The sequence below is a fragment of the Hypanus sabinus genome, chromosome 5 (genome assembly GCF_030144855.1).
Source record: "Hypanus sabinus isolate sHypSab1 chromosome 5, sHypSab1.hap1, whole genome shotgun sequence".
Taxonomy (NCBI): domain Eukaryota; kingdom Metazoa; phylum Chordata; class Chondrichthyes; order Myliobatiformes; family Dasyatidae; genus Hypanus; species Hypanus sabinus.
Genome location: NC_082710.1, coordinates 80,681,412 through 80,696,725, shown reverse-complemented (window position 1 = coordinate 80,696,725; position 15,314 = coordinate 80,681,412).

The window sequence follows — 15,314 nt, the reverse complement described above, 5'->3', positions numbered from 1 at the left end:
TGGACTATAGCTACTTGCCCACAATGGGTAAATTTGGAATGTAAATCTGTGCAAGATTTTTCATTGATTTCAATCTTAGGATCTTCACTTCCTTTTTCTTTATTCAAATTGAATAAACAGATAACTAATCCTATAGTCAGATATACATTATGAATTTGGTTTCAATTTCGTAAATTTTTTGGTTTGAATAAATTTATTTTATCATGTCCTATAATATCTAATTATTTTTTTCGGCCTTCATCTATGGATCAAGCTTTTCTTTTATGGAAAACAAAAGGTATAACATGTTTTCGTGATCTGTTTCTGGTTGATAACATAATGTCCTTTGAACAGCTATCTAATAAATATAATTTACCTAAAACCCATTTTTTTAGATATTTGCAAGTTAGAAATTTTTTGTATAATGAGTTACAGTCTTTTTTGAAAGAATGTCCATTGGACATTACAGATAGAATTTTAGCCCTTAATCCTTATCAAAAGGGTTTAGTAGCCATTATTTATAAGATGATTATGAATTTACAGTTAGATGTATCAGAAAAAATTAAGAAGGAATGGCAAGAAGAGTTGCATTGTTCTATATCTACTGAGCAATGGGAAAAAATTTTATTATTGGTAAATTCGTCCTCTATTTGTGCTAAACATACCCTAATACAATTTAAGGTTGCACATAGAGCTCAAATGTCTAAGGATAAACTGGTTCGATTTTATTCTCATCTTAACTCAACCTGCGATAGATGTCATTCTGATGTTGCTTCATTGACTCATATGTTTTGGTCTTGTCCTTGTTTACAAAATTATTGGAAAGATATTTTCAGTATTATTTCAAGAGTTTTAAATATTAATTTTCAACCGCATCCCCTTAATGCAATTTTTGGTTTACCAATGACGGATAATAATCGTTTATCTGCTTCATCTCAACAAATGATTGCATTTGTTACATTAATGGCTAGAAGATCTATTTTATTGAATTGGAAAGAAATTAATCCTCCAACTATATTTCAGTGGTTCTCTCAAACTATTTCTTGTTTGAGTTTAGAAAAAAATAGAAGTGTGGTTTTTGATCCTTCAGTTAAATTTGAGGAAACTTGGAGACCTTTTATTCAACATTTTCACATGAGTTGAATTGTCTTTTCCTAAACCTTACTTATATTATCCTTAATTAATTGGATGGAGGTTCGGAGTTATTGGCACTACTGTATATGTACTTAATATTATTCAATGGCCCATGTTGGTTAGTGTTTTTTTGGGGGGTTTTTTTCCTCTTTTTTTGGGGGGGTTTCTTTTTTTTTCTCTTTTTACTTCTTTGTTCATCAATGTTCTAAGTTTGAGAGGTTATATTTTTTTATTATTACATATCTGAATGTCTATTTAAACTAGTAATTATGTACTCTCAAACATTTTGTATTCATGTTTCATTTATGTTTGTTTAAAACTAATAAAAAGATTTAAAAAGAAAGAAATTAAAGAGAGATTGGATTGGAAATGTCATTGCAGCTTCATTTAATTCAAAATCGAGAGGAGTTGCAATTTTGGTTAATAAAACTTTACCAATTAAAATACAAAATGTTGTAATTGATTCTGTGGGGAGATATGTGATTATACATTGCCAATTTTTTTCAGAATTATGGACTCTCATGAACATTTCTGCACCAAATGAAAATGATGCAAAATTCATACAAGAAGTTTTTTTTGAACTTGGCTGATGCACATGATAAAATATTAATAGGTGGAGACTTTAATTTTTGTTTAGATCCTGTTTTGGATAGGTCAACTAAAGTTGCTACAAAATCAAAAGTAATAAAAATAACTTTATCATTATTGAAAGATTTAAACCTGATTGATATATGGAGAAAAATTAATCCAAGAGAAAGAGACTATTCATTTTATTCAAATAGACATAAAACTTACTCAAGGATTGATTTTTTTTATTATCAAAAAATATTCAGGATAGAGTGAAAAGTGTGGAATATAAAGCAAGAATACTGTCAGATCATTCCCCCTTGATAATGACAATGATAATGATGGATAAGGAGGAATCGATCTATAGATGAGGTTTAATTCAATTTTATTAAAACGTCAGGATTTTTGTGATTTTATGAAAACACATATTCAAATTTTTTTGGAAACAAATTTACATTCAGTTGAGGATAAAATTGTATTATGGGAAGCGATGAAAGCATATTTAAGGGGTCAGATTATAAGTTATACATCTAAAATTAAGAAGGAATACATGGCAGAAATAGATCAATTGGAAAAAGATATTATAAAGTTAGAAAAAAATCTCAAAGATATATGACAGAAGAAAAACGAAGATAACTTGTTAATAAAAATTATAATATAATACAGTCCAGACATGTCGTACAGAAAAAGTAATTATGAGAACTAAACAGAAATATTATGAATTAGGTGAAAGATCACATAAGATTCTTGCTTGGCAGCTGAAAACAGAACAGGCTTCTAAAACAATAAATGCAATTAGAACAAGTGCAAATAAGGTTACTTATAAACCTTTAGAAATTAATGAAACTTTTAAAAAATTTTATACTGAACTATATCAATCAGAATCACAAAATAAGGTTGCTGAGATAGATAAATTTTTATCACAAATAACCCTTCCAAAATTAAATTTGGAAGAACAGAAAGGATTAGATAGGCCCTTTACATTAAAAGAGGTTGAAGAAGCTTTAGGATCACTTCAGAGTAATAAATCACCAGGAGAAGATGGTTTTCCTCCTGAATTTTACAAAAAAATTAAAGATTTATTAATTCCTCCTTTTATAGAATTAATATATCAAGTGGAAAGAATGCATAAACTCCCACAATCTTTTTTAACGGTGATCATAACTGTATTGCCAAAAAAAGATAGAGATCCTTTAAAACCAACATCATATAGGCCTATTTCTTTGTTGAATACAGATTATAAAATAATAGCAAAAATTTTATCTAATAGAATATCTAAATATTTACCAAAATTAATACATATGGATCAAACAGGTTTTATTAAAAACAGACAATCAATGGATAATATAACCCAGTTACTTAGTATAATTCATTTGGCACAAATAAGAGAGGAAATGAGTGTGGCAGTTGCTTTGGATGCAGAAAAAGCATTTGATAGATTGGAATGGGATTTTTTATTTAAGGTATTGGAAAAATATTGAGTTAGGAAAATCTTTTAGACAATGGATTAAAACCTTAAATACTAATCCTCAAGCTAAAGTAGTTACAAATGGTCAGATTTCAACACCATTTTGCTTAACGAGGTCAACCAGACAAGGCTGCCCATTATCACCTGCTTTATTTGTATTGGCAATAGAACCATTAGCTGAATTAATTAGAACAGATTCAGATATTGGGAGCTTTAGAGTTAATCAAGAAGAATATAAGATTAATTTATTTGCTGATGATGTTTTGATTTATTTAATAAACCCATTGCAATCTTTGCAAAGACTATCTTTTAGATTGGAAGAATATGGGAAAGTATCAGGGTATAAAGTAAATTGCGATAAAAGTGAAATTTTACCCCTTACCAAAGACAATTATAATCAATGTCGATTAGTAACTCAATTTTGATGGTCAATAAATGGGATAAAATATTTAGGTATTAGAGTTGATAATGATGTAAAAAATTTATATAAACAAAATTATTTGTCATTATTAAAAAAAATAAAACAGGATAAAAACTAAAACAGGATTGATAAATGGATGATGTTACCTATAACATTAATAGGTAGAGTTAATGCTGTAAAAATGAATATATTTCCTAGATTGCAATATTTATTCCAAACTTTACCAATACAATTGCCTCAGAAGTTTTTTCAAGAACTGAATAAATATGTAAGGAAATTTCTTTGGAAATGAAAGATGTCAAGAATATCATTGGAAAAATTGACATGTAAATTTGATTTAGGAGGGTTACAACTTCCAAATTTTAAGAATTATTATAAAGCAAATCAACTTAGATTTATTGTGTCTTTTTTGATGAAGAAAAACTGGCATGGATTAGAATAGAATTAGATAAAATAGGAGAAAACATACCAGAAGATTTTATATATAAATGGGAATCCAAGTGGATATGGGAAAAAAAAGAATCTCCTATATTAAGACACTTGATTGATTTATGGAATAAGGTAAATATGGATGATGAGATAAAGAAATCTTTATTAGCAAAAAGAACTTTAATTCAAAATAGGCTTATTCCTTTTACAATGGATAATAAACTTTTACATAATTGGTTCCAAAAGGGGATTAAATATATAGGTGATTGTTTTGGAGGAGGTCTATTGATATTGTTTGATCAATTAAAAAATAAATATAAAATATCAAACAACACTCTTTCCTGTTATTTTCAATTAAAGGCTTATTTATGAGAAAAGCTGGGTCAAACAATGTTGATGCCAAAACCTAGTGAAATAGAAATATTAATTCAAAAAGGAAAAATTAAAAAAAATACATCCTGTATGTATAATTTGATTCAAAAACAGACAATTAAATTAGGAATTCATAAATCAAGACAAAAATGGGAATCTGATTTGAATATTAAAATTGATGGAAAAAGCTGGTCAAGATTATGTTCTGACAGTATGATAAATACAATAAATGTTCGACTTAGAATAGTACAATATAATTTTTACATCAATTATATATAACACCACAGAAAATAAATAGATTAAATTCAAATATGTCTGACCAATGTTTTCGATGTAATTAAGAAATTGGTACTTTTTTACATTCTTCTTGGTCTTGTTTTAAAGTTCCATCATTTTGGATAAATCTAAGACTTTAATTGGAACAAATTACTGGAGTACAACTCCCACATAGTCCAATATTATTTTTATTAGGAGACATTGAAGGGACAATACCAAAACTTAAATTGAATAAGTATCAGAAAAAAATTATAAAAATTGCATTGGCAGTAGCCAAAGAAGTTATCGCAGTTACTTGGAAATCTGATTTATATTTAACTATGGATCATTGGAATAATGAAATATGTAGTTTTATTCCACTTGAAAAAATTACATATAACCTAAGAAATGAATATGATATATTTTTGAAAATTTGGCTTCCATACCTACAAAAGATAGGATTAAATAAATAGGTCCTTTGAAAATAAAATTATAAAGTAATTGGGGAAAGTAAAAATTAAAATTAAAATTATTTTGAACTCCATGGAGCATGTGGGGATCCTCCGATATCCAGGCAATCTTTCTCTTCTTTCTTTCTTTTTTTCTTTCTTTAGACAAGGGTTAAGGTGAGGGAGGAGGGTTAATATTATTTTTTCTCTCTCTTACTTTTTTATCATTACATTTATTCTTTGTAATTTTCAAAATAAATAAATAGATGGAAAAGTTGGGTGGATGCACATGGACCTTGGCAGCTTTAGGCGGACTGCTGTGGGATTGATAACCCTTTCAATAGACAATAGGTGCAGAAGTAGACTATTCGGCCCCTCGAGTCTGCACCGCCATTCTGAGATCATGGCTGATCATTCACTATCATTACCCAGTCCCTGCCTTGTCCCCATATCCCTTGATTCCCCTATCCATCAGATATCTATCCAGCTCCTTCTTGAAAGCATCCAGAGAATTGGCCTCCACCGTCTTCCGAGGCAGTGCATTCCACACCTCCACAACTCTCTGGGAGAAGAAGCTCTTCCTCAACTCTGTTTTAAATAACTGACCTCTTATTCTCAATCCATGCCCTCTGGTACTGGACTCTCCCAACATCTGGAACATATTTCCTCCCTCAATCCTATCAAATCCTTTAATTATCTTAAACGGTTCAATCAAATCCCCTCTCAATCTCCTCAATTCCAGCGTGTACAAGCCCAATCTCTCCAATCTCTCTGCATAAGACAGCCCTGCCATCCCAGGAATCAACCTAGTGAATCTACGCTGCACTTCCTCAATTGCCAGAATGTCCTTCCTTAAACCTGGAGACCAAAACTGTACACAATATTCCAGGTGTGGTCTCACCAGGGCCCTGTACAAATGCAAAAGGACATCCTTGCAAACTTGAATAGTCCCAGGAAGTGAGGGGCGAGCTTCCTATGTTCGTTTTCAAGTGGGATGTCCTTGGAGGAAAGCCACACCATCTGCCCAGGTTGGTACTGAGTGCCAGAGTCTGGTGTCGGTCGGCTGTCTTCTTATTTTGATCTGTTGATATGAGTAGGGCTGTGCGTGTTTCCTCCCAAATCTTAAGGCACCGACCAATATGGTCCCAAACCAACGATACCGCAATCTCCTCTTCTTGCGTGGGGAACAGCGGGGGTTGGTACCAAAGGGAGCACTCGAAAGGAGACCTCCCAATGGCAGAGTTTACCAGAGAGTTGTGGGCGTACTCAACCCACGGGAGGTGGTCACTCCAGGTTGACAGGTTGTTTGCCGTTACACAACTTAGCGTCGCCTCCAGGTCTTGGTTGACCCGTTCCATCTGCCCGTCCATCTGGGGGTGGAAGCCAGATGACAGGCTGACGGATGCATCTAAGGCTTGTCAGAAGGACTTCCATACCTGCGAGACTAACTGGGGACCTCGATTGGAGACAATGTCCATGGGGATTCTGTGGAGGCGGAAGACAAGGCAGATGAGAACATCTGCGGTTTCTTGAGGAAGGGAGTTTAGGGAGGGCCACAAAGTTCAGCGCCTTGGAGAATTGATCTACCACAGTGAGGACAGTGGTGTTTCTGCGGTAAGGGGGTAGGCCGGTGACAAAGTCTAGGGCAATGTGTAACCAGGGATGACCAGGGACAGATAGAGGATGAAGTAGACCCACAGGTGGTCAATGAGAGACCTATCCTTGGGCACAGATGGAACAAGCCGAGACATAAGAATGGGTGTACCCCTCCATGGACAGTCACCAAAAGCACTTCCTCAGGAGAGCCAGGGTCTGATCACACCCGGGGTGTCAGGCGAACCGGGATGTGTGCTCCTATTGGAGAACCTGAGACCTGAGGGAGATGGACACGTACAGGCAATTGCCTGGTCCATTGCCAGGGTGGGGATCATCTTGCTGGACTTCCTTTACTTCAGCCTCGACCTCCCAAGTGAGGGTGGCCATCACACAGGATTGTGGGAGGATAGTCTCGGGACTGGAGGTGTCATCCTTGGAGTCAGGCTGGCAGGATAGCGTGTCCAGCTTCCCATTCCTCGATCCTGGACGGTACATGAGGGTGAACTTGAACTGTCCAAAAAACAATGCCCAATGGGCCTGGCAGGAGTTCAATCATTTGGCGGTCTGAACATACCCCAGGTTCTTATGATCAGTCCACACCACAAATGGGTGTCCTGCCCTCTCCAACCAGTGCCTCCATTTTTCCAGCACTAGATTGACTGCCAGCAGTTCCCGATTCCCCACGTCATAATTCCGCTTGGCGTGGAACAGTCGGCGAGAGTAGAAGGCGCAGGTGTGAAGCTTTTCATCTGAACTTGCCTGTTGGGATAGGACCGCTCCTACCCTGGAGTCAGAGGCATCCACCTCAACGATGAATTGGCGGGATGGGTCCGGATGGACCAGGATGGGAGCGGTGGTGAAACGCTTCTTCAGGTCGATGAATGCCAAGTCCGCTTCGGAGTCCCAGCAAAACGGGATGGTGGGCGAGGTAAGCCGGGTAAGGGGGGCTGCCACTCGACTGTAGTCTCTAATGAATCTGCGGTAGAAGTTTGCAAACCCCAGGAACATAGAAGTTGCTTGCGTGTCGTGGGTCTAGGCCATTCCTCCACTGCCCGGATCTTCTTGGAGTCTGCTTTTACCTGCCCACTTTCAATGACGTAGCCTAGGAAGCTGACCAAACAGACGTGGAACTCACATTTTTCCGCCTTTGCAGATCACTGGTTTTTCCACTGTCTCTGGAGGACTTGACAGACATGGTATACGTGTTCTTGGGGGCTGCTGGAAAATATCAGGATATCGTCAAGGTAAACAGATATGAATCGATTGATAAACTCCCTCAGTATGTCATTGATCAGTGTTTGGAAAACGGCAGGGGCATTGGTGAGGCCAAATGGCATGACCAAATATTCAAAGTGGCCCAGAGGTGTATTGAAGGCCATCTTCCATTCGTCCCCCTCCCTCATCCTGACTAAATGGTAGGCATTGCGTAGGTCCAGCTTTGAGAAAATGGTGGCTCAATGCAGTGGTTTAAATGCCAAACTAATCAGGGGTAGAGGGTACTTGTTCTTAACTGTTATATTATTTAGGCCTCGGTAGTCGATACAAGAGCAAAGTGTCCCGTCCTTCTTTTCTACAAAAAAGAAACCAGTGCCTACCTGGGAGGAAGAATGCCTAATAATGCCTGCCGCGAGGGGCGCTAATGTATTTCTCCATGGCCTCTCTCTCCAGTCCAGATAGGTTAAAAAGGCGACTGGTGGGTAGCAGTCAATGGCACAATCAGGGGCGAAGCCATCCCGAGCAGTGCAGTTTGGGTAGCCGGGGTTCTTGGAGGGGACGGAGGAAAAGAAATGGAGACCCAGTCCACTTGTTCACTGACCTTCTGCACCTTCGTGGTTAGTGTCTGAAGGTTTTCCGTGAACTCCCGAATTAGTTGGTCGTGGGCACCCAATAGGTAGCCCTGTCTGGCCAAGGCCTGTTGTATGGGATCCATGTTCATCGTGGCCAGTTCGTACTGTTTCAAGGAATGAACCCAAGTGCTGAACACAGGTGCGGAGGCTGAGTCAGGAGGCGTTACGGTCATAGCGAGCGTGGAATTGGCGCCAAGAGAGTCTTTACCCAGAGTCATGATTTTAGTACAGAATTCAGGAACGATACTAGACTTAGAACTGATAATCCTAAGAACCACGGAACGAGGTTACTTGTACACAAATCAACCAATGAACTGGCAACTCCTTGTTGTGGTCACAGGATTTTTATACTGCATTGCTGATGGCAAGCAGGTGTTTGTAGTTAGTGGAACCTGGGAATGATTGGGAACAAAATGAGGTGATTGAGGCCCAATTCCTGAGGAAAATAGCCAGGTGGGTGATTGCCAGAAGGGACCGTGACAGAAAATGTGATGCAAAAAGTGAGTTCTGAAGTGATTTATGAACATTTGGAGAGGTATAATATGATTAGGAATAGTCAGCATGGCTTTATCAAGGGCAGGTTGTGCCTTACGAGCCAGATTGAATTTATTGATATGTGACTAAACACATTGATGAAGGAAGAACAGTAGATGTAGTGTACATGGATTTCGGCAAGGCATTTAATAAGGTACCCAATGCAAGGCTTATTGAGAAAGTAAGGAGGCAACGGGATCCAAGGGGATATTGCTTTGTGGATCCAGAACTGACTCGCCCACAGAAGGCAAAGAGTGCTTGTAGATGGGTCATATTCTTCATGGAGGCCGGTGATCAGTGGTGTGCTGGGAAGCTGTTCTGGGACCCCTACGCTTTGTGATTTTTACAAATGACCTGAATGAGGAAGTGGAGGGATGGGTTAGTAAATTTGCTGATGACACAAAGGTTGGGGGTGTTGTGGATAGTGTGGTGGGCCGTAGGAGGTTACAATGGGACATTGATAGGATGCAAAACTGGGCTGAGAAGCTACAGATGGAGTTCAACCCAGATAAGTGTGAGGTAGTTCATTTTGGTAGGTCAAATGTGATGGCAGAATATAGCAGACTATAGTAAGACTCATGGCAGTGTGGAGGATCAGAGGGATCTTGGGTCTGAGTCCATAGGACCCTCAAAGCTGCTACACAGGTTGACTCTGTGGTCAAGAAAGCATACGGGGCATTGGCCTTCATCAATCGTGGGATTGAGTTTTAGAGTTGAGAGGTGCAGCTCTATAGGACCCTGGTCAGACCCCACTTGGAGTACTGTGCTCAATTCTGGTCGCCTCACTATCGGAAGGACTTGGAAACCATAGAAAGGGTGCAGAGGAGATTTGCAAGTACGTTGCCTGGATTGGGGAGCATACCTTTTGAGAATATGTTGAGGTAACTCGGTGTTTTCTCCTTGGAGCAATGGAGGATGAGATGTGACTTGATAGAGGTGTACAAGATAATGAGAGGCATTGATTGTGTGGATAGTCAGAGGCTTTTCGCCAGAGCTGAAATGGCTAGCACGAGAGAGAATAGTTTTAAGGTGCATGGAAGTAGGTACAGAGTAGATGTCAGAGGTAGGTTTTTTATGCAGAGAGTGGTGAGTGCGTGGAATGGCTGCCAGCGGTGGTGGTGGCAGAAGCGATAGGATCTGTTAAGGGACTCCTGGATGGGTGCTTAGAGCTTTGAAAAATAGAGGGCTATGGGTAAAGCGGAGGTACTTCTCAGGTGGTGACATGTTCGGCACAGCTTTGTGGACCAAAGGATCTGTATTGTGCTGTATGTGTTTTATGTTTCTATTGCGCTGGGGGCTGCCTGCAAGTTTCAGCATGATACCATTACCAAGACAGCTTGTCCACAACTTGCTAACTTGATCTTCACCATATGTTTTTAGAATGTGGGAGGAAACTGGAGCAGCTGGAGAACGTACAAACTCTTTACAGACAGTTGCAGGAGTTGAACCCTATTCAGTGATCACTGGCACTGCTACCATACCATGTTTCATAGAGATAAAACAGAAAGAATAAAGGGGTCTTTTTCAGGTTGGGAAACTATGAGGATTGATTCAGGGCACAAATGCTTACAATTTATATCTGTGATTTAGATAAGGGCTAATATAATTGCATAAGAATAATATATCAATATTTGCTGATGTAAAACAGTTGGGAGTGTGGCTCTGAAGATACAAAGGGTTTTCTGAGGAGATACAGCTGGGTTAGCTGAATGGGTAAATACATGCTAAATAGAATGAAATGTTGAAAGATGTAAAGTCATCCATTTGGTAGAAACATAGAAAAGCGTTTTTGAAATGTTGAGAGATTTAATGATGTTAGTATTCTGCATGTCCTTGCACATAAATCACTGAACGTTAGTGAGCAGAATTAACAAGCAACTAGCATTTTTATTGTAAGGGGATCTGAGCATTCTTTTACCACTTATATAGAAAAGTAGGGGGGGCCACAACTAGACTTTTCAGCCAAGATAGTCTTTCTACTTGAGGAAGGATATTTTTGTGATACAGGAAGTGTTATAAAGTCATAGAGTCAAAGAGTCAGTCACCAACAACCCATCTGAACTAATCCTGCATTGACATCAAAATTTTATTTTTCTCATATCAGATTCAATCCTTGAGCTGCATATCAGAGGAATTTTGCAATAGGCAATTAGCCTACCAATCCACATGTCTGTGGGATATGGAAAGAAATGGGAGCACCTACTGAAACATACACAGTCACAGGGTGAAGATGCAAACTCTACACAGTGAAGACAGATTGGTTCTTTGGTTGTTGGGATTGTTAGATGGAATGAGATTAAACAGTATCTGATAGAGGCTATGTGATTGTATTGAAAATCTAACATTCTCATTGGTAGATGTTAAGTTGATGCTCAATTCCTGGTTAGTGTGTTTGTGGTCACAGTCTGAGGTCAGACATTCAGAAATTGAGAAGATACCTTGCAACACAGAGGTATTGAACCCTGAGTGTTCTGCACAAATGGTGTTGGAGGACTATTCACAAGGCTGATATGGGTGGATGTTTTGACATGAAGGAAAGCAAGGAATATGGGTTGTTGGTGAAGTAAAAGAGTAACCTACACTCAGTAGCCTCTTCACTAAGCACCTGCTGTGGCAACTGAGTGTATGTTCATGGTCTGCTACTGTAGCCCATCCACTTCATGGTTCAATAGTCTTCTGCCCACCATAGTTGAAACATCTGGTTATTTGCTTTACTGTCATCTTCTTGTCAGCTTGAACCATTCTTCTCTGATCTCTCCCATTAAGAAGGCATATTTACCCACATAACTGCTGTTCACTGGATGTTTTTTCTTTGCTTTTCACACCATTCTCTGTAAACTATAGAGATTGTTGTGTGAGAAAATTCCCAAAGATCAGCAGTTTCTAAGATACACAAACTATTGTCTGGCACCAACAATTAAAGTCACTTAGATCGCATTTGTTCCTCATTTTGATGTTTGATCTCAACAACAACTAAACCTCTTGACCATATTTGCAAGCTTTGATGCACTGAGTTTCTGCCACATGTTTGACTGATTAGATATTTGCATTGATGAGCAGATGTGCAGGTGTACCTAATAAAGTGTCACTGAATATAGCTCTCATAGAAATGTTGAATACTATTCCTATTTCTTTTATTCTTTTATACAACATTATTATTGTTTCTGTGAAACATGTAAGATAAACTGAATAGACCAAATACTTTGTATAAACTCCACTGGTACAGTTATGGGAATTTTATTAACCATGTGAACTATCTCATCCTGATCATGTCAGCTTGTATGAGATTTTTATTTGGAAACAATAGGCCTAGTTAGCACAAATGTTTATTGAAATAAATTGCAGCAATTTTCTTCTGCATCTGCTTTAAAAATTCTGTAGTGTTAAGAAAATGCCTTTCATCATCTGACATTAATTTAGACAGTAATTATATGCCTCTTGACAAATTAAATGAAAATGGATTTAATTTCTTATTTTTATTGACTTGCTTTGAAATGTATTTGTCCCATTAATAAGATTCAGTGGGCTGTCAGACTCATTTTCAGTAGCAAGGGCTTCTATTCCATAAAGAAGGAGTGACATTGTAGCATAGCACTGTCATAGTGCCAGGGTTCAATTCCAATTGCTACCTGTTCAGAGTTTGTACATCTTCCCCGAGACTGCATGGGTATCTTCCAGTTGCTCTGCTTTCCTCCCACTTTCCAAAGGCATATGGTTAGATTTAGTACATAGTGGACATGCAAAATCAGGGCATGGAGCAAGGCGACACTTCCGGACTACTTAGTACAATCCTCACAGATGCATTTTACGCATTTCACAGTAGGTTTCAATGTACATGTGACAAATAAATCTAATCTAATCTGAAGAATGACTGATAATGTAACTATAATAAATAGCATTCTTAAGCAGATGCTAGAAAATCTTGAACTTCAGCATGTTAAATTCTTGCCAGACATCCAAAACCAAATCATTGGGATATGATCAAGTGAAAGGAAAGAAGAAACCATAACTATTTGCAATAGTGAAACATAAGGCTCAGTTTGTTGTTTTGCAGCTTAATGACAAATGGAAAATTGCCATGATTGACCCCACTTTAAGTGTAATAGTTACATTGAAAAGGCATAATGGAAATATAAACAAATACCTGCTTACTTACTTCAGCCCTTTATCCCCACTGGGGCAGAGGCTGCCAAAAGCTGTTCACAGTCCTCTGTCCTGAGCCAGTCTGGTGGAAGTAGAATATTGACTTGCAGCTTTCACCACACAACTTCTCACATCTTTTAAGTGAAGATCCTTCCTCTTCCAGGAATGAGATCTTAGAATCTTCTATTAGTATTTCTGCAGCTCTGGGGTTTTACAGGATGCAGTTGCTAGCCCCATGCCCAACCCTTATCCATACAGAGCTGGGCATGGGACCACCCATGGCAAAGTTAAATCGATACACAAGCAGTTCATTATTGTCTTCAGGAGAGGAGATCTGTCATTCTGCCTTTCTCCTTGGCAGCTGAAAAATCATACAGTCAGTGGAGTCCTCCATGCAGGCTCCATCGAGGCAGCACCTGAGGTGAGGATTGAACCTACGTCACCATCACCGTGAGGCATTGACACAACTGTGCCACCCTGCCCCCTGTGGTTTGGGCCTGTTGGACTGGATATAGGATGGAGAAGATCTTCTGCAGGTAGACATGTTTGAGAAAGATGCTTCACAGTCACACAAAAGATGGAAATTGTATTAACATCACAATATTCATTTTTAAAGAAAATATTATTTTATTGGCCAGCTGTTGTCTTTCTAAAATCAGACTTTCCACTGGGAACCTAGGTTCCAACCATTGATGCAGTTTATGAGTAAGACTATTTTTACAGGTGCTTTACCACCTACATATTGTTTCAAACTTTATCATGTGTTTTTACAAATTCTCATTTGATGAATTGCAAATTGTGTGCTATCTGTTTTTCATCACAATGACAAATATTTTAAATGTGTTCACTGAGTTCTTTCCTTTTGTTGAAGAATTTTCACTGTTGACCTATTGTACTGCTATGTCAAGATTGCTAATTTGAAGCACAGATATCAAAGGTGAATCTCTCTGGGTCCACACCCTGAATGATTGGTTGTACAATCAAAATATTATTGTATTAATTTAATATGCTTCCTTTTTACTGGGTTACATGGCAGCTACTCATGATGTTGTTCTAAATACTTATGTTGGGCAGCATTGCATGACAACACCACCACCCCCATGGCTTACAAAAGAGGATAGTTGCTTCAGGCCATTCAAGATGGCTGAAGTCTTAAACTTAGGCAATATACTCAGGGTATATTGCATTTTGTTGGTATTGTTAGACTAAAAATTCTACATCAATAAGAAAGATGAGGGGTTATCATTGTCCTGTTCTGTTCTACATGAGGGTGAAGGCTTCCTGCATGCTGGAACAACTTTTGTGGTACTCAAAAGTTTTTCCTTCATTTTTTCCACCAGGTAGGTTAGAATCAGAATCATGATCAGGTTTGTATCACTGATGTATCTTGTTTTGTGGCAGCAGTGCAGTGCAATAATACAAGAAAGGTGGCTGAAGTCTTAAACGTAAGTTGGCACTCCAGTCCTAGTATATTGCATTTTGTTGGTGTCGTTAACCTCCAAATCATTCTTCAATAAGAATAATGCTTTCAATTTGAGAGGAGCAATAATATTTTTTCAATCAGGGTTTACCATTGTTTTCTCCTATTCTACATGAAGACCCTTGTTGAACACAAAGGTTATTTGTCCTTTTTTTTCACCATGTAGGTCAAAGTCAGAATCAGGTTTATTATCACTGACATAGTTTTGAAATGTAATGCTTTACAGCTAGAGTACAGTGAACTGCATAAAAATTAAGATATAATAAGAAATACAAGTGTAAAAAAGTGTAAAAGTTTTTTTAAAAGAAGAATATACATAAAAATGTAGAAAGAGAACAAAACAGGTTTCATGGACTGTTCGGAAAACTGATGGTGTTGCTAAAATATTGAGTGTGTATATTCAGGCTCCTGTCCCTCCTCTCTGAGGTAGTAATTAGGAGATGGCATGCCCTGGGTAGTGAGGGTCCTTAGTGATGTGCATTTAAAAGATCTGTGATGGAAAGGAATGAACAAAGAAGTGATTGTTGATGTAGTCATTCTTTGGGCAAGCATGGTAAGGTTGATAACTATGGCAATAGTACGATTAGCTGCTGGGCTGAGAAATGGGATCAAGAAGGGTTTCATAGAAACATAGAAACCT